The sequence below is a fragment of the Dermochelys coriacea genome, chromosome 4 (assembly GCF_009764565.3).
Source record: "Dermochelys coriacea isolate rDerCor1 chromosome 4, rDerCor1.pri.v4, whole genome shotgun sequence".
Classification (NCBI taxonomy): domain Eukaryota; kingdom Metazoa; phylum Chordata; order Testudines; family Dermochelyidae; genus Dermochelys; species Dermochelys coriacea.
In genome coordinates this window covers 37,723,690-37,742,560 of record NC_050071.1, presented here as the reverse complement: position 1 = coordinate 37,742,560, position 18,871 = coordinate 37,723,690, and the positions used below count along the sequence as shown (strand labels likewise).

The 18,871-nt window shown below is 36.5% G+C and overlaps 1 protein-coding gene across 6 annotated transcripts in view; it reads left to right on the top strand.

Annotated features, from left to right (window-relative positions):
* LOC119854603 (bifunctional heparan sulfate N-deacetylase/N-sulfotransferase 4) overlaps window positions 1–18,871 on the top strand; it is a 253,325-nt gene that overhangs the window by 47,851 nt on the left and 186,603 nt on the right. Inside the window, exon 1 of one of the 6 annotated variants that reach the window (XM_043513135.1) lies at window positions 17,607–18,073. The exons of 4 other annotated variants lie outside the window; for them this stretch is intronic. The gene's annotated coding sequence lies outside the window, so the exon portion shown is untranslated. Of the gene's footprint in view, window positions 1–17,606; window positions 18,074–18,871 lie in introns of those variants that run through there. One more of the 6 variants, XM_043513139.1, reaches the window with a different exon arrangement.

Here is an 18,871-nt window from a genome sequence, read left to right as displayed (position 1 = left end):
TGATTATGTTTGTTTTCATATTTGTATCCTTTTTTGCATCCTATTTGTAAACATGTTTTTAAGATAAATTTTCCTGCTGGTGAAAGTTGACATGCTAAATACAATGAAGACAAAAATCTTCTATTCATAGAGCAGATACCACACAAATGATCCATTAGCATTTGCCATGAGAGTTGCAACATCTAATGGGTTCATTCAGAGTTGGCATAATAGGTACAATCTTTTTGTCTTGAACTGAATTGCACCCTGTGTCCCGAAGAGGTAATGGTAATAACTATTTAAACGCTGCTCATCTCTATTCTCTTTCCTCTTTCTTTCTGTTGTATGAGCCTCAGTTCACAAACAGAGGCCAAAAATACATAAAACATGTAACAGTGATTTTATTGTCCCTTGCTTTCAGAGAAGTTTATGTATTTATGTATTTATTATTATTAATAATAATACTAATAATATTTGCATTTGTGGTTAGCTTACATGATTTGGGCCTGCTTTTCACTAGTAGCCTAATTGGTGAACTCACCAGACTAAAGGGACTTGTCCATGGAACTTGGATTTCTGACAGACATTTTGCTGTCCCTGTAAAAAGAGAGGGGGGGGGGGAAAGACTGAATAGGCTCATTGACTGATTATTTGTCTGATAGCTTTCCTGTGTTCTAGAAAGTTTCCACTAGGCAGTATTTTACATCTATTCATAAACAGCAGATAGGTTGTTGAATATGTGTGATTTTCCTACTGAGAGAAGTACTCCAGCTGCTGCTCACAACCTTTCTGGTGGCACTCAGTAATTCAGAGTATAAGATCCTAATGGTTGACAGTGCACTGCAGGACCATGGTCAGCGACAGAAGAGCTAAGATAACAAGCAGAGAAGTTAAAATTTATTCCTAGCCATCACTGAGTAAAATTAGCCTATACCCTAAGCTAAGATTCACCCTTAATCACAAACTAACAAAGTTTGAAGATAAACCCAGATTTTTATCGTATAAATACAAGTATTATATTTTCCCATACATTTTCCAGCAGAGGTTTTTGTGAGCAGTAAGCCTGATCCTAAAGTGCTTGGCCAGATTTTACACAGGTAAAGCCTATATTGACTCTAGGAATCTCTATTGACTTCAATGGGACTTTTGCATAAGTAAGAATCTAATAAGGACTTTAATATCTGGCTCTTCATTGCTACCTAAATATCCTTTACTTTTCTTTTTTCTTTTTTCTTTTTTCTTTTTTTTTTTGATAAATTACTCTTTCTTTTTCTCATCTCAAATTTTGTTGGCTGCATTAAAATTATGGTTGAAGTTATACTAAATATACATTCTCTCTTTTATTCAAGTCTCTCAAATCCCCTTACAAACATTAATTAAATCTCCCAACTTTCCTGCAAGGCTGGTAAGTATCCATTTTACATATGGGTAATATGAGACACAAAGGAGTTGTCTAAATGAATACTTATTTTGTGGCAAGTTGGAGTGCACTAGCCCATGGTCCATGTGGAGCCTGCTGCTTGCTCTAACAGTTCTGTAGTGTACTTTGATTTACTCCTGCTTTGAAATAGGACTAGATTAAATCACACTAGGAAACATTGTGTGTAGCAACAAGGTCCACACAGGCAGTTAGTAGCAGTAGTAAGGTAAATGTATATCCCAGTTTGCTGCAAACTAAATGTATGTATAGACAAGTTCAAAGAAAGTTAAGTGAGTTGCCAAAAGTCATACAGTGATTCAGAAGCAGAGTTCTGCAGAAAACACAGGACTCCTGACTTCCATGCCCCTACCTTATCCACTAAAATCCAGTGTATAGAATGTTTCTACTGCAATAATGGATTTCCAGAGAATTTGTCAATATACAATATTATTATGTATCATCATCTGTCTTATACTTCCACTCTCTAGTAGAATGCCATTGTTAGAGGCTGGATAATAAGGAAATTTTAAAAAAATCTCAATTTGAGTATTCTCAAACAACATGTTAAAATATTTGAAAACATTTAAAAAAGCATTAGTCAATTAATCTTTAATAAGCCAAGTCAATGCTGAGGGAGGGTAGAGGAGAAGAAAAAGAGATGGAACATTTGCCTAGCCCTGTCACACCACAGGCTTGGGAAGCAAGAAGAAGCAGGGAAACCAAAGAGATTAAGAGATCTTGTAAATAAAAGATTTTTTTCCCTGACTGAAGCAGATTTAAGCCATTTTATGGTATTGGGGATGGATATTTGAAAAAAATGTCCTGGTCTAAATGACAACTGAAGTTATATTTGAAAATTAAATATTGAAGGGAATAAGCTCCCCTTGCCTCAAATTCCCTCCCACAAACCTACCAGAGATCATATTTGGCAATGCAAATATAACATTACAGAAAATATCCAAGAAATTGACTGGTATTTATTTTTGAAATGTTAAAATTGACTCTAATTTACCAATGCCTTTATAAACTACTTTTCCACTCTTCCCTTCTGTTTTTCCTGATATAGGAGATAACTTTGCAAAAATTACAAAATAATGAAATTATTAAACCAATATTTGTCATATCTCTATGGACAGCCCAAGAAAGACTCAGGCAAGATACTGTGTATATGTAGTACATAAATGTTGTACTTCTTTGCTATATTAAATATCACAGTTCTACAAAGGTACAAAGGCAGCTTAATGCTGTTAAGACATCCTTAAATAATCATGAGACATGCATATAAGTGGGCCCCAAAACATGTGAGGGCAGGAAACCACAGCTCACCCAATGCTGAGTTTCCAGATTGTTTTGTCACGAAGATGCAATATGCTTCCCTCATTGAACAAGTAGGAAATTCAGTCCCCTCAAACATGAAGATTCACCCTAAGTCAGCCAGAGGCCAAAGGCATTCATATGGAGGATCTATACATCTATATCAGCTTCCAGCCCCTTGCAGCTCTTTCTCATTCACTTGTGTCTAGTTACTTCCAGAACCTAATTAGCTCAATACAAAAAACCCAAACAAACCCAGAATAGCTACACCACCACCCTGCCCTTTCCCATGTGGTTCAGGTCTCTGAATTTGCAGATGGGGCATATAATTCCATGGTGGTGGGGTTCACTCCTACACACACTTACACATGGATAGGGAGAGCTTCACACATGGAGTTCCCTCCAACCTCTCAGCCACCCCATTGGGATTCCCAGGGGAAAATTTACATTTCAGGTTTTAGAGCTGGATGGAACATTTCCTTCAAATTGAAATTTCAACAAAAATGAGTGAGGGAATCCCAATTTTCTCCTGATCAGCCATTGTTTTCTGTCCAGCTCTATGTATCAGGTGCCTATAGCAAGCAAAATATTCTGCAGTTACACTTAGTATAGATAAACAAAGTTTAATGATCATCTCAATCTTACCTGAACTCTTCAAACAGTTTGGGTTTGCAAATTTAGGTTCTGATCCTCTTCCCATTAAATACAATGGGAATAGTATCTATTGGCTGGAAATCTGTTAAATTGGGGTTTGGATCTAAACCCCTATTTATTTACCTTATTCATATGAGAGCTCCAATGGACTACAAAGGACTACATACATATATAAGGAAAGACTTTCCTTCCCCCTTTCCAGTACTTCTGTTCATACTTAGTCCATAACAACAATGTGGACAAACATAAAAATAGAGGGAAAATATTATCCAAATATTTTTGAAACTCAGAATAGTTTTTGGTGCAGGCTCAGTTCAAGGTTGGATAAAGATTTTAGTCACTTCTTGTTTTATCCAACTGGGTTCATTCATCTCAAGTATTAGGAACAGGAACTATTCACATGTTTCAGAGTAGCAACCGTGTTAGTCTGTATCGCAAAAAGAAAAGGAGCAATTGTAGCACCTTAGAGACTATTCACTGACTTTGGTATTTTTTGCACTGGAAAGCAAATTCTTCCTAGAACTGTGATATATTTATATTTGTTATCTTAATGTAGAAATATAAAGCCTATTTTGTCATATGTAATGCAGTAGCATCAATTGCTTGTTTATCGCACTGCCTTGATTTGTTGGGTGATTCAGAATGGTTTGTGAAAGGACTCAAATCAATCCCATCACTTAACTATCATTTGTGAATGACTGTATTTCTATAGCATTAATTTCAGAATCTGTTAATTTGAATAATTTTAAGCAAATTAATTGTTTACTGAGAGGCTCCCTTAGGATTCTTCATTGACCTTGACAGTGACATTTTGTTGTCTTTTTTTGGTTGAAAAGTTGCCTTAGTCTTACAACTCTCTCCTTAATTAGCAGCAGGACATTCTGGCAGATGAAAATGCCTTTGTGTCCTCATGTCATTCTCTGACCCCAGAATCCTATGTGAAAACCACCACACTGTCTTTGATGAGCCCCATCATCTGGACAAGCAATTTTCATACAGTATTTGCCATGCTGCTTGCAGCATACGTCTAACTATCAGCCTATCTGTCCATATTTTGATACACCTTTTACCCTATTATCTAGACATCAACTCTTCTTATAGTGCCATCTCTGTTAATATTATCGTTGGACTGAAGAGTGGTATGACATGGTAAAACTGAGGACTGGCCTATTCTCTGGCCATAGTCTTGTGTTTTTCTGTGTATATGTATGTTTCTTTCTCCCTATTGCTTTTTTAGAGAGAAAAGGTGGGTGAGTAGTATCTTTTACTGGATTAACTTTTGGTGGTGAAAGAGACAAGCTTTTGAGCTATACAGAACTCTTCTTCAGAGCTATTGCTTTATTAGTGCTTGTCTGCTGTTGCACACTCACCATAGCAGCATGTAGGGTTCCCCCTCTTACCTTTCACTTGATGACACAAAATATTACTTTGCCACTTTGCTGGTAAATTGGTAACCTCACAATTATTCTCACAGACCAACTCTGACACCTTTTTTGGGTTATTCGGTTATTTCCCCAGTAAGGAATATCAAATCACACCACATTTATCTAACATTTATTTTATGTTTCCCTTTTGCTTTTCTATGTAAAAATGACTGAAAAGAGGTGACACATAAATTCTTATTGTAGCCCAGAAGTACATCTATGGGAAAATGAGCTGTCACCATACCTGTCCGTACCTGCTGCTATTTTTTTCTCTTTTATTATACTTAAAGCATCACTCCTGTATGGAAAAACATGCAATGTTAGTAGTAGCAATAATAATAATAAAAATAATTAATAATTGGTAGTAAAAAGGACAATTAAATGATGTAAGGCCAGACTGGAACCACTTACTCACATTGGTGAGCAATTACTTAAATAAGTAGTGCCACTGACTTCAGTGACAGGGGGGTAGCCGTGTTAGTCTGTAGCCACAAAAAAAACAAGGAGTCCAGTGACACCTTAAAGATTAACATATTTATTTGGACATAAGCTTTAGTGGATAAAAAAACACTTCTTCAGATGCATGGAGTGAAAATTACAGTTGCAGGCATTATATACTGACACATGAAGAAAAGGGAATTACCTCACAAGTGGAGAACCAGTGCTGACAGGGCCAATTCAATCAGGGTGGATGTAGTCCACTCCCAATAAAACTACAATACCCAGCTGGGGAAGTGAGGAAAGAGATTGAGAGAGCAAGACAGGTACCCAGAAGTCATCTACTACAGGACAGGCCCAACAAGGAAAATAACAGAACACCACTGGCCATCATGTAGATACAGCCCCCAGCTAAAACCTCTCCAGCACATTATCAACAATCTACAACCTATCCTGGAAAACGATCCCTCACTCTCACAGACCATTCCTCACTTACAGACAGCCCCACAACTTGAAGCAAATACTCGCCAGCAACTACACACCACACCACAGAAACATTAACCCAGGAACCAATCCCTGTAGCAAACCTCATTGCCTACTCAGTCCCCATATCTACTCTAGCAACACCATTAGAGGACCCAACCACACAGGGGCTCGTTCACCTGTACATCTACTAATGTTATATATGCCATCATGTGCCAGCAATGCCCCTCTGCAATGTACATTGGCCAAACTGGACAGTCTGTACTCAAAAGAATAATTGGACACAAATCAGACATCAGGAATGGTAACTACAAAAGCCAGTAGGAGAACACTTCAATCTTCCTGGACATTATATAACAGATTTAAAAGTAGCTATCCTTGAACAAAAAAACTTCAAAAACAGACTTCAAAGAGAAACTGCAGAACTAAAATTCATTTGCAAATTTAAACCATTAATTTGGACTTGAACAGGGACTGGGAGTGGCTGGCTCATTACAAAAGCAGCTTTGCCTCTCCTGGAATTAACACCTCTCATCAATTATTGGGAGTGGACTACATCCACCCTGATTGAATTGGCCCTGTCAACACTGGTTCTCCACTTGTGAGGTAACTCCCTTCTCTTCATGTGTCAGTATATAATGCCTGCATCTGTAATTTTCACTCCATGCATCTGTAGAAGTTTTTTTTTACCCACGAAAACTTATGCCCAAATAAATCTGTTAGTCTTTAAGGTACCACCGGACTCCTTGTTGACTTCAGTGAGACTGCTCGCCAGGGTGAACATGGAGTTCACAATTTGTCTCATCATTTGTAGCAAGGTGATATTAGAATAGAGAAATAAACTAAGTCATATATATTATCTTACTTAAAACCATTTAGGGGAGAAAATGAAGAAAAACAAAGAATCTGGTTAAATTAAGTGGCTGTACCCAAGGAGAGAGGTATATTTCTGTTTATTGGAATAGAGCCAGACGCTGATCCCCTTGCTCACATTGTGTAGAATTTCACTCCATGAGTGGTTCCCATTGATGTCACTCATTGAATAAATTGCTACTCAATATTAGTAAGAGTATCAGAATGTGGCCCTCAAAGAGCTATACACATTTCAGAGAAATCATTTCATACTGGCCTTTGGGACAGCCACATGCAACAAATTGCTGGATCAGACTCTAAGACTTTGACAAATCTTTGTTACAAAAAAAGTGGTTATTCAATAAATACTATTGATCTGTCCATTTGGAAGCTTGTGTACAATAGATTTAATATCCAGAGAAATAAATATTCCTATTTAAACTATGGGCCTTTAGTCAACTGGAAGCCCACCTGATTTCAATGGAAATTCAGGGCATTCAACACCTCCCAGGATTTAGTCCTAACCCTTTCAAATCTGGCTGAAGCTAGACATGAATACCCATTGTAAAATATCAAAATGCTTCTTAAAATGTTTTTACATAGTTTATTATTCTATTTGTTCTCATTCTTATTATCATTGTTACTTAATAAAGTACTGTGCCTTTACTTTTCTGTAGTACTGTTGGAGCATGTAAATAGGGCCCAAAGAGGTAGTTTACTATGTACGGTTATTCTAAACAGGTGTGAATGTTTTACCGTGTATTCAATTTTCCTAAAGGCAGAGGAAGATATAAGCTTGAGGCCTGGGGGAGGGCAATACAAAGGCTCTCCATGTCTTACAACAAACAGAGGAGCATATGAACACATTATGATAATCTCACCTTTGTAGTTCACAGCAGTAACTCAGAATATGCCTGTATTTCTCCCTTCCCACTGGACTGGTATACAGTAGATAAATATTTCACAGATCATTCTACTATATATTTATTTTCCCTGATTCTATCTGTAAACTAAGACATATTTTAAAAAAATCACAGGATTTTTCTTGTCTCTAAGGCACATATTTATGTATAAATTCTGCTCCAAATGACTGACAACATATTCTTTTGTGCACTTCCTTAGTAGTTTGTGCAACCAATGTTAATAACAAAAAATGAGTATTTATTGTGGTTTAGTTACCGAACAGAAACCTACGAGTTAAAATTTGACTGTTTATCCTCTGTAATCTACTAGTAAGTAGTGTACAAAATTAATTTCCTTCACCTTTAATAAGGCTATGTTATGTGCTTTTGTGTACTTCATTGAATGCATGTCATAGCTTGACTGAGGGGAAATGCAGCATCAAATTTATTGTAATAGCAATTTTTCTTTAAAGTATATTAACACAGATGAATTGGCAAATACCTGGTTCATTTGATGAAGTCAATCTTTTATGCAATATTGCCCTCTATGGGAGCACAAGATGTAACATGTAAAATAAGCATGATCTTATTTTTTGTCTTCTTATTTTATTTTGGTTGCAGCATTTTGTTTCTTAAAATGATTTTATTTTTACCATAAAAGAAGCAAGCTCTCTATCTGGAAAACAAACCTATTATCCCTTCATTATTTAATCTATTTCTTTCAAACCTACCTTTGATATTGTAACAACAGTCTACATTGCAATCTATATAGCATTTTAGCTTCTATACACTAAATTCAGTTTCTAGATTCACTGTTCAAGGGTTATTCCATGTCTATTTAATAATCATTTCAACTACAACTATAGATAAAGAAATAGTTTTTGATGATTATTTTTCACATGTCCAGAAGTAGAATAAAAAACTCCAAAATCTAACCATCTAATATATGATATAATCCAATTAATGTGACTGACAATGGGTGTGGAATGAAGCAGCACAAAGCATGTACATTATTTGAGAACCATATGGTTATTCAGCTTTGGAATGCTCACATTGTTGATGGTTCCATACATTTTTTTCTTTCTTCTTTTAATAATTATTTTAATTAGCTCACCTCTTATTAGACATCATGGAAGAAGTGGAGTTTTAGGAGGATTGTGAGTGGAATGCTAATTGACTGGAAGATGGTGATCATTGTGCACTGTTTATAATTATACCTCATCTTCTTAAGTTACGGCGCCTCGTATTACTCTCATGTTTTTATTCAAGTTGAAGTTCTGTAAATAACTCCCATCTAAGGAAAACTGTATAGACAATAATAGGTGAAAATAAAAAAGGTCTATTATATCATCAAATTTAACATCCTTAAAGGCCCTGATATAGTTTTCTTCCTTAAGAAAATCCACTAGACTTTAAATATGAAAAATCATGACTCTAATTTTCTTATCAGATGAAAATTCTCTTAAAGTTTCTTTGAGTTCAACATTGTTGGCTCCAGTCTCATCAGACTGTCTCTAATATTGACACACAGTGCAGCTGGACCAGTGTAAAAATCAGTCATCACAGATTTTCAACTGCCTTTCTTTCTTTCTTTTCTCTTTCTCTTTCTTTTTCTTTTTTTTCTTTCTTTTTTCTTTCTTCTTTCTTTCTTTTCTTTCTTCTTTCTTTTTTTTCTTGTTCTTTTTCTTCTCTTTCTTCTTTCTTTTTCTTTCTTTTTTCTTTCTTTCTTTCTTTCTTTCTTTCTTTCTTTTCTTCTTTCTTTCCCTTTGTTGCTCTTCTTTCTTTCCTTTCTTTGGCATCAGAATGCAACCATTCAGAGGATTCCAAAGTTCCACATGATATCAATGGCTGCCTTTCATAATCACTTAGTAAAGAAATTCTCTGCCCTGTTTCCCATGCATCATGGTATGCTATGATATTCAAAGGAACTACAGGATATAATTAGTGATTGATGGTGTAACACAAATGCATTTAGGATCCAGAGTGTTCATTGTATTCACGCAAATAGTTCCACTGGTGTTAACAAGACTACATGTGAGGAAGACAAGCAGGATTTAGCATATAAAGAAAATGCAACTAGAATATCATGTCTCTTTTCCAACCTCAAAATGCAAGGAGTTTTCAGACCCCATTTCAATACCTTTCAGATGTACAATGTTCAGGCACCCCCTACTCACTATTATGAAATCAATTTGTCAAAGAGAAGAGTGTGTCCCTCTGAGTATCCAGTACATTACCTTAGAGTGGTGGTAATTTACAGAGGAGAAGGATACCTAAGAGAACAGAAACTGATTTAAGAAAGCTTAGTGCAACATTAAGATTTCCCATGCTGGTTAAAGCATTAGCAGGAGTAGCTCATAAATGAGCAGCCTTTCCCTATAGGACTAGAGCAGACAGAAAACAAATGATATTGGGATTCCTGAGATAAAAGACATTTGCTAACATGAAACAAAATACCCTCTACAATAGGATCAGTTTATACAATTGTTTTACAGTGATACTAGAATATCGGTTTGCAAATGATTTAGCAGTGGATTTTTCATCGCTTTAAATTAGAGCATATGAAAAAGCTAGGCTTGTGAAAGCCAACCTAAAAGAAAATCATCATTAAAGCGTAGTGGAAGTTTGACATCTGGATTGCAAAGAAAGAACAAAGAAAGGAAAAAGGAAAGATAAATGCTTTTTGTAGTTTCACCTTTGAAAATGCCTTTTGTAGTTTCATCTTTTATTTCGGAAGTGTCTTACAGTACTTAAAGATTCTCCTTTGTGGACATGTTATAGGAGACTCCCACTGGAGTCTAATTAAGGCATTTATGAATCCTTCCACACATTCAAATAACAGAAAAGAGAGAAAGATTCACTTAAGCTCTTAAATCAAGAGTGCAAACCTTAGAACTTTTATTTTTAACGAGCAAGGGGAAAATCCCCAGTTTATATGTATACCATTGGTTGTATACCATTGGTTGGTTTACCAGATGATGTGATGGTGGGTTTGCCAGCAGCTGCTTTTGATTCCTATTTATTAGAATTGATGTGCCTTTAGGCAACTTGTGAGCCCAAGTACAATTTGACTGTTTGTTCTCTTGCATGAGCTTTTAACTATTGGATCTTCAAAGGATTTATTTGAAGCATTGACATGCTGATTTATCCATTTGTAAAACAATGCACAACAGTGATATAGGCAACCTCTCTTTCTGTACTAGAAGTGTATCCTGGCTGACATATGGAATTAATTAACATGAATTGACGAATCAATTGAATTATGTTATACTGTGCTAATTTTTCTCACTTTCCTAAGTGTCATGATCCTAGCAGAGAAAGAATGATTTAACTCTCTTTTCTTATTAACAAAATTCCTTATCTTATTCTGTAATTACTCCTTTTAATAAATGTTTTTTACATTAGTCCATGACAACCAAATTATAGGCCTTTCCCTAAGGCACTTCATGGCAGTGCCCCCCCCTTATTTTAAAATAGTCCAGATACAGCTTGTGTTCTGAACCATGTGACATCCAGCATGTAGGCTACATGAGGTAAGACTGTGGAGCAGTGCAAGGAAACTGGACAAAAACGAGGGATATTAAAGTCTGGTTCTTGTATGAAAATTCACTTTGTAAAACAGCCTTATGAGATTTCTATTCTTTCTCAGTGCTTTCTGTATCACTTATGATCAAGTTGCAAGTGGAAAGGTGTTTTTGTCTGTCTGCTAGCTTACAACTCAACCTACTCTCTGTAAGTCATCTTTACACTGACTTCTGCAATAAAGGGTCTGCAGGTCATATTAGGCCCTCAGTGATGCCTGTGGAACCTCATTGTCTTCAGATTTTGCTTTGAGTCTTCTACTTAGCATATGTTCAATGTACCTCAGGAGGCAGTGACAGGATTCATCAATTTCCTTCAAAGGGTTTGTGCAGCTCTAAGTCCCTGGAAATTAGTATATAATTCAGATGACGATGTCTAAGATGGTATAGAATCCAACTCACCCAGTCTTTCTTGTATTGGATCTGCAGGCTAAGAGGAGAAAAATCTTTAAAAAACCCAACATATATTAGTCACTAAAGTCAGTCATTATATCAATTTGAATACACACAGAGAACAGATCTTTTTGGGGGAAATGCTCTTTTCCCAACCTCCACGGCACCTGCTTCGGTGGGATGGTGCTGATTCATCTTCGATATTGGAGAACATGTGAATAGCCTGCTTCTCTACTTCATTACACCAGTTTGATGCTGGTATAAGTACTTTGATTTTCACATCAGGAAAAGATGTGGAATAAAACTCTTCAGATATCCATAGGGAGAAAAAATTGAGCTGTTGGAGGCTGCTTTTGGATCAGCAAATCTCATTTTCAGAGTTTCATACTGAAGCAAATTAGAAAAACTAAATAAGCAACAACCTTTTTCAAGCATATCAGTCATTTGTTGCCTTCCCTTTGTTTTTATTTCAAATACTATTACTTCTGCAAAAATATATTCATTCAGTGTTTAGCTTCTATGCTGCTGGATATTTTGGTAAGGACATATTCATCCTTTGTTTGTGACATAACAATAGGTCAGCGAGGAAATGAATTTTAAAAAATCACAAATCAGGATTATGTCACAGGAACACATACAAAGAGTAAAGGAAGGAAGTAAAACTTTTTTAACACCCAAATATCTCCAAGAATTAGAAAATGTGATAAAAATGAGAGAGGTAAAAAGGTTTATGCTTTAAAAAGTTTCTCACATTATGAAAGTTCTTTGCGGGTTCCAATCCTGCTCCCAATTAAGTCAATGGGAGTTTGCTAGTGAAAGTAGGATCTGAATCCCTGATGGACATTTGTATGGGAAAACCTGGGAACAGGATAGGGTCCAACAGGCTTTATTTATTTATTTAGGAATGTACAATGACATTTATCTTGGATAAAAAGTGCTGTTGTCTTTTCTACAGCACTCAATGTCAAAATGACTTGGTTGTACAGTAAGCAGTGACATAGATTAGGTTTTGGATTAAGAGGCACAAGTCCATCTATTTTTCTCTTCGATGGTTAGTGTTTTGATGACTGGATTTGTACTTTTTCAGTTAAGTAATCATTTAAGGCATAAGATATCGATAGGATTAGAGCAATGTGGGACAGTTCTAATGTTAAATGTTAATGAATATTGGTATAACATATAACTGAATATTGGTTTATATCAACACACTCTCTGAAAGTAACATAGCCTTTACAGTAACAAAGTCACATCTGGATATAAAAGTTACTTTATAAGGGAGGAAAAGAGGCCATTACAGAACAAAGGTATCCAATTAGCCTCTGCCACCTGCAACAGAAAAGTGGGAGTTGTATGCAATGTAGACAGTGGAATAACAGAAGAGGTGTGATTTGAAGAGGGTCTGCAGGGAGGAATTCTAGGGAATATCTTTTGCCTCCCCCCCACCACATAAGATGTTGTAACAGGTTTTTTGTTTCAATTCATTGCTTCATACTTAAGTGGAATAGTAGCAGCATCTTCCCCATATATCATCTGGGAAGTAAAAAATAACCCATAACAATGCAGGTACTTCTAGCAAAAGATATGAATGCCTTGGGTGTGTTGTGAGGCATGAAGCTGAAGTCCAAGTGTGTGTGCGTACACATAGATATTTCATCTGCACACGTCTGAGCTTACATAACTGCTAAACACTTTGGTTTAGAGCCAAAGTATTGGATTCTCTTAAAATAAACTTAACAAGACACTAGAAAGAAATTCCTTATAGTTAGTGAAATATGTATTTGAATGCTGTAAAAATCCTGCTATCATTTTATGTTGGCTTAATATACATAAAACCACTATGGATCTGGAGAACCCTGTTGGAGACTTAGGGGCAGATCTTCTGCTGGTGTAAATTGCATTAGCTCTATTGAAGTCAAAGTGGCTATGATGATTTATACCAGCTAATGAACTGCTCTTAAATCCTATGTGCACATTCAATGAAATAAGCTTCATCAACCCATACTCAATGGGCCATCTTGATTATCACTACAAAAGTTTTTTTTCTCCTGCTGATAATAGTTCATCTTAATTAATTAGCCTCTTACAGTTTGTATAGCAACTTCTACCTTCTCTATATGTGTGTGTGTGTGTGTGTGTGTGTATATATATATATATGTATATATATATATATATATAATCTTCTTACTATATGTTCCATTCTATGCATCTGATGAAGTGGGCTGTAGCCCACGAAAGCCTGTGCTCTAATAAATGTGTTAGTCTCTAAGGTGCCACAAGTACTCCTGGGTTTTTTTCATGCTCAGTTGGCTTGATGTAGGGAAGCTCACATGATGTCTCCACAACTCAAGAAGTAGCAGGTCTTTGAGAGACGGCTGTTTCTTGTTTTAAAACTCAGGAATCCAATGTGGCCAGAAAGGGAGGGTACTTTTAGCTGAAACAACCATTTATATTTACTGGGACTTATTTTGGAGAGGTGCCCAATGCAGCAGTAGGACATTTTTGTTATCTGTAAAGTTTGCTTTGAATGGAAAAATAAGAATCCTTTTTGAAATATTCTCAGAGCATTGCAACGAGTAGATGAGGAAAAATGTAGAAAGCACAAAATATACATAACAATGGCAAAACATTCCTTTTATACTCCTAAAAGATTTGGGATAGAATTTTTTAAAATAGAGAGAGTGATTAGGGTGTTTGCTTGGGCCTCAGGAGACCAGGATTCAAAATGCCTTGCACTGCCACAGGAGAACTATATGATCTGGGGCAAGGCACTTATTCTCTGTGCCTCAGCTCCCAGCTGTAAATTGGAGATAAGAGCACTTCTTTACCTTACGAGGATGTTGTGAAGATGAATACATTAAAGAATGAGACATAGATACTAGAGTGATGTGGGCCATACAAATACCTAAGAAAGGATAGATAAGTATGGACTTCAGATCCTGGTTTTACCTAGGTAACAAAATAAGAGGCATGATTTTTCAAAAAATGCTGAATCTTTAGCAGTTCCCATCATTTTCACTGTAGGCACCCATTTCTGAAAATCTTGGACTTGGTGTTTTGTTGATTTCAGCTCATCGAAGCTGAGTAATAGTGGGTTTGGTAGAAGGCAATGGGGTTTAGAAGAGTAAAACATTTTCTTAGTTGTTTCCAGAATTTACAAACTGTAGCTTTTTCAAGAACAAATTTTACAGAGCAAAAGAAAGATTTACACATGCTAAAAAACTGGGGTGGCGAGGACAGAAATGAGGTGCTCTCTGAAAAGTGTGAGAGAGGGATCAAGATTGTTCTCATGATTTCATCTATAATTTTCCAGCTGACATAGATGGCAGAAAGGTTCACAAGGGATTAAGTAAAAATACATGTATAAACATAATGGTGGTATTAACTAATATTTTATTTCCAAGGGTAATTCAATTTAAAAAATATTTAATTAGATAATGAATAGTCCATACTATATGGAAGGGATAGAAGATTACCTGTCAGGTGGTATAAATTAATGTTGTGGCTGTTTTATAATTAGAGTTAGAAATTTTCTCTGTTTCTCCTTTGCTGCTTTTGGGGGGTTTTTACCCTATTTTTTCACTGAATTATTTTTCTCACTGGTCTCTCTTCCGTTCCTTATTTTTCAGAGAGTCTCTCTGAAATAGAATAGGAAACCAACAATGTTCTAAACTGAGTGGCCCTTTCAAACTCACTCATGGTTGGGGTAGAATTTAGACAAAAGGAGTCTGCTTATCCCCACTACCCAAAATAGATAGGAGCAGAAATTTGATATGTGGGAATTTGTTTATCTCTTACCCAAAACTGGGTAAGCTCTTTTTGTTTCACATAGACAGAGCAGCTTTGCCTATGTTTCAAGCATTAAAAGAAGATATGACAGACCAGTTTATAATCTTTTGATATAATTCCACTTGGGTAAGGCTAGCCACTTGAGCTGAGCAAATGGGTCTATCCCACTAACATTAATCTTGTAGCAATCTGTGAAACTCCAGACAGTAGTATGAACAGACCAGCATTGGAACATTATCCTGAACAGCCAGAGAGAGCTGAAATGAGTATTGATTTGTGGATATTTGTGTCAGTGGGTGGACTCTATCTAGAAGCTATCGTAAGATATTCCACTCAAAATGGTCTTTAAGGCATTGGATAGGGAAGGAGAGTTTTGAGGTGGTACAAATTAATAGCAATGCTGCTTCATGGTGGATTCTTCCATTATGACATGCCATTAGGCTAAGGAATAAAGCTCTGGGAATGGCTGAGTGTAATGACTTTATCATCTAAATTAAAATAAATTTTTGAGGACATTCTTAACCACTTGGCTGCTGGCCCTCCAAAGGAGCATCTGTGCTATTGCATTTTTTGATGTGCCATTAAATTCAAAGGAATAGGATGATGTGCCTGGTACATCTGGCTGCAGCAGAGGAGTATTTTGCCAGATGTACCGTACTTGCCCTTTTCCACAGTGGTGAAGTTAGTAGCCCAGTCCAAAGTTATGTTCTATCACTATGAGTGTAGATGGGAGTGAAGTGTGTGAATAGGATCAGATGGAGGATGATGGCTGAGATTGATATTTTCATTAAGATCCTGGGGTACTTAAGATAGGAGGCAGTTATTCTAGATTGCCTAGGGAAATCTAGTTTAGGTGGGTGTTCTCTCCTATCAGGTTTGGAAAGGACATTTTTACTTGAATTTGTAAAATGGTTTGGAGGTTTTGATTTTGATTGTGATTTTCCAAGAGATATAAGGGAATTAGGCAGCCAACTTCCACTGAATTTTAATGTGAGGAGTATCTGACTCCTTTAGGGCTCTTTGACAATCATAGCCTTAGTCCCTAGGAGGTTGCGGAGGGCATGACATGTTATGAGTATTTATGATCCCCACAGATTCTGTGTAATTCGGGGGTTACAAAAAATGAGCTAGAAGTGCCTTGGGTTTTAATTCCAACTCAATCTCTGATTTAGCTGGAGGGAACAAATTAAGGCTCCAAGCAAAGGGTTAGAAACACCTACTATACCTGGAACCTCAGATTCAAATTGCGGTAGACTTAATCTAGCCCTTCATCATTCCAAGGTACTGTAGATAAACTGAGTTCTCCCTGCAATTTACTGTGTGGGTCATTTAGATGGGACCTTGTACACTGGGGACATGCCTGCATGGTATGAACATGAGAGATCCTGTCAGACTAATATAGGTTTGCACATATCCCCTTGTTAAAAATTACTCTTCCCTTACTGTGGGATGGGTTGTGTAGAAGTGACTAAATTTCAGTGTTTAAGGGTAACATGCATGGAGAATTTTGGAATGAAAAGATATATATGTGCCTCAGTCAAATCATTTAAAATTGGAAACTAAATGTTACATCAAAGAGTTTAAGTTTTCCTGTAATGTAATGTAAGAAAATTTCATTAAAAAATCATGATTCTTTGCTATGGTTGTATGATCAGGGTTAATCTTTAACTGTATGGGATAGAAGGTTTTGATCAATAAGTATGCAATAGCTAGGTGGGCCATGTTATGTCACATATGGATGGAAGGATATTGTGTGCCACTCAGATTAAGTGAAATGGTAAAGTACAGCTGGTTGAACACATCCACACCAACATACACTATCAGTTAAATTATTTGTAGTTAAACTGATGCTTGATTTTGGCTATAATCCCTTTGTTAATAGAGTGCTTTTTCTCTTCTCAGGGGGTCCTAGCTTGAGGGAGGGAGGGAGCCAGCAGTTTTACACAAGTGTGACTCTCCTGCTATACTTCTCACATTCCGTTTTTTCACCTGATTGAAATATAATCCAGCCAGGAAAATCAGTAAACTTTTCACTTTCCCATTATTTTAGTTACACCTTCAGGTGTAGATGTCAGATATTGCAAGTGGGTATTTTACCCCCACATTTAATATAGCCTGGTTGTAAAGGAGGTGGTCCAACTACACAATGACAGATTATGCAAATCCTCCAGGAGCATCTAATCAATCACTGTGGTGTGAAATGAATGCAGCTGATCTCTGAAGTAGCTTCCATTGGAATGTATTCATCTGTAACATGTCACTCTCTGAATGACATCACAACAGCTTCCAGTCCTTGAAAGTCTTGAGGTTGATTAGCTGAAGGAATTGGCTGATTCTGCCAATCATAATCGTGTAAAGCTGCCTTTACAGCTCTGTAGATATGAGAGAAAGGGAAACGGAGACTGACTACAGCTAAACAAGAGGCACAGCAGCAGAAGCAGCACCAGAAGCAGCAGTAGTAGCAGGAGCAGCTGGTATTCGGGTGATTAAATAGTTCTCATAGCCTTTTTGCTGTTCTCTGACTGCTCCCTAGTGTAATTCCCATGTCCAAGAAGGAAGCTGCATTTTAACGGTGTGCTGAGCGGAGGTTTGAATCATTCCAGCTGGCTGCTTGTTTTGAAAAGGACAGTATGTGTATAAATAAAATGTGACTGTGCTGGAAGAGTTCAGTTACTAGGGGCTGGAGCAAGAGGAGTCTTCCTGGGATACTGCCTCACACTCCTGGTATGAACTGAAAACTCTCTCTAGTTTATCTGAGACAAGTGAAGAAATTTGAATAGTGGATGTCTCTTTCCCACACACTAGACAAACTCAAGTGAAAAGAAAAAGGAAGAAATTCTTCTATAGGTAAGTTATTGTTCAGTTTGTGCACATATTGGTTCATGAACCTCTATATCTGTGTCAAATTCATATATTATATACATAAAGTATCTATAATTATGTACATATGTACAATATGTCTGTAGGTATAATATATTCACATGTAGTATTACAAAATAAATATACAGCAAACCTGTTTACACAGTCTTTATCTAGAATTGAAGGAATTAATATTTTTTCATTAAAGTTTCTGAGATTATCTCTGATATGCATGTAAGTGCCAGCAGTGTACATGGATGTGTGTCTTCTGAGTGGATAGTAGATATCCACTTCAATGCCTGAAGATACAGAACTTGGAATGCTAGATTAGTTATCAGGATGTTTGGACAAAAAAAAATGACAGCCTTCTTGAAGCTGATCCGCATACTTTGCTTATATCTGGTAGTACACAATATACAAAGCTCAGCAAAATTAACAACAGAAATGGCAATATGACAGTTCTCCAGGAAGATACATCAAAAGTATTTATTTAGTATTTAAAGTATTTATTAGAGTAACTAGGATCTGCAGATTTGTTCTATTTCAGTGGTTTGGTATCCAAATAGCATCTGTCTACAACATTTAAAACAGCATGATCATTCACTGTTTGCAAGTTTTAGCAAGCAAGAGAAACCACCAAAGATATTTTAGGAATAAATGCCTTGTGCTACAGTGTTAGACCATGAAGAGGACAGCAGAACATCTTTATCTTTCAATCGACACAGTGGCTCCATGCCATTGCTGCTGTTAATAAGCATTCAAAGGAGAATTGTTCATAACAGTGAA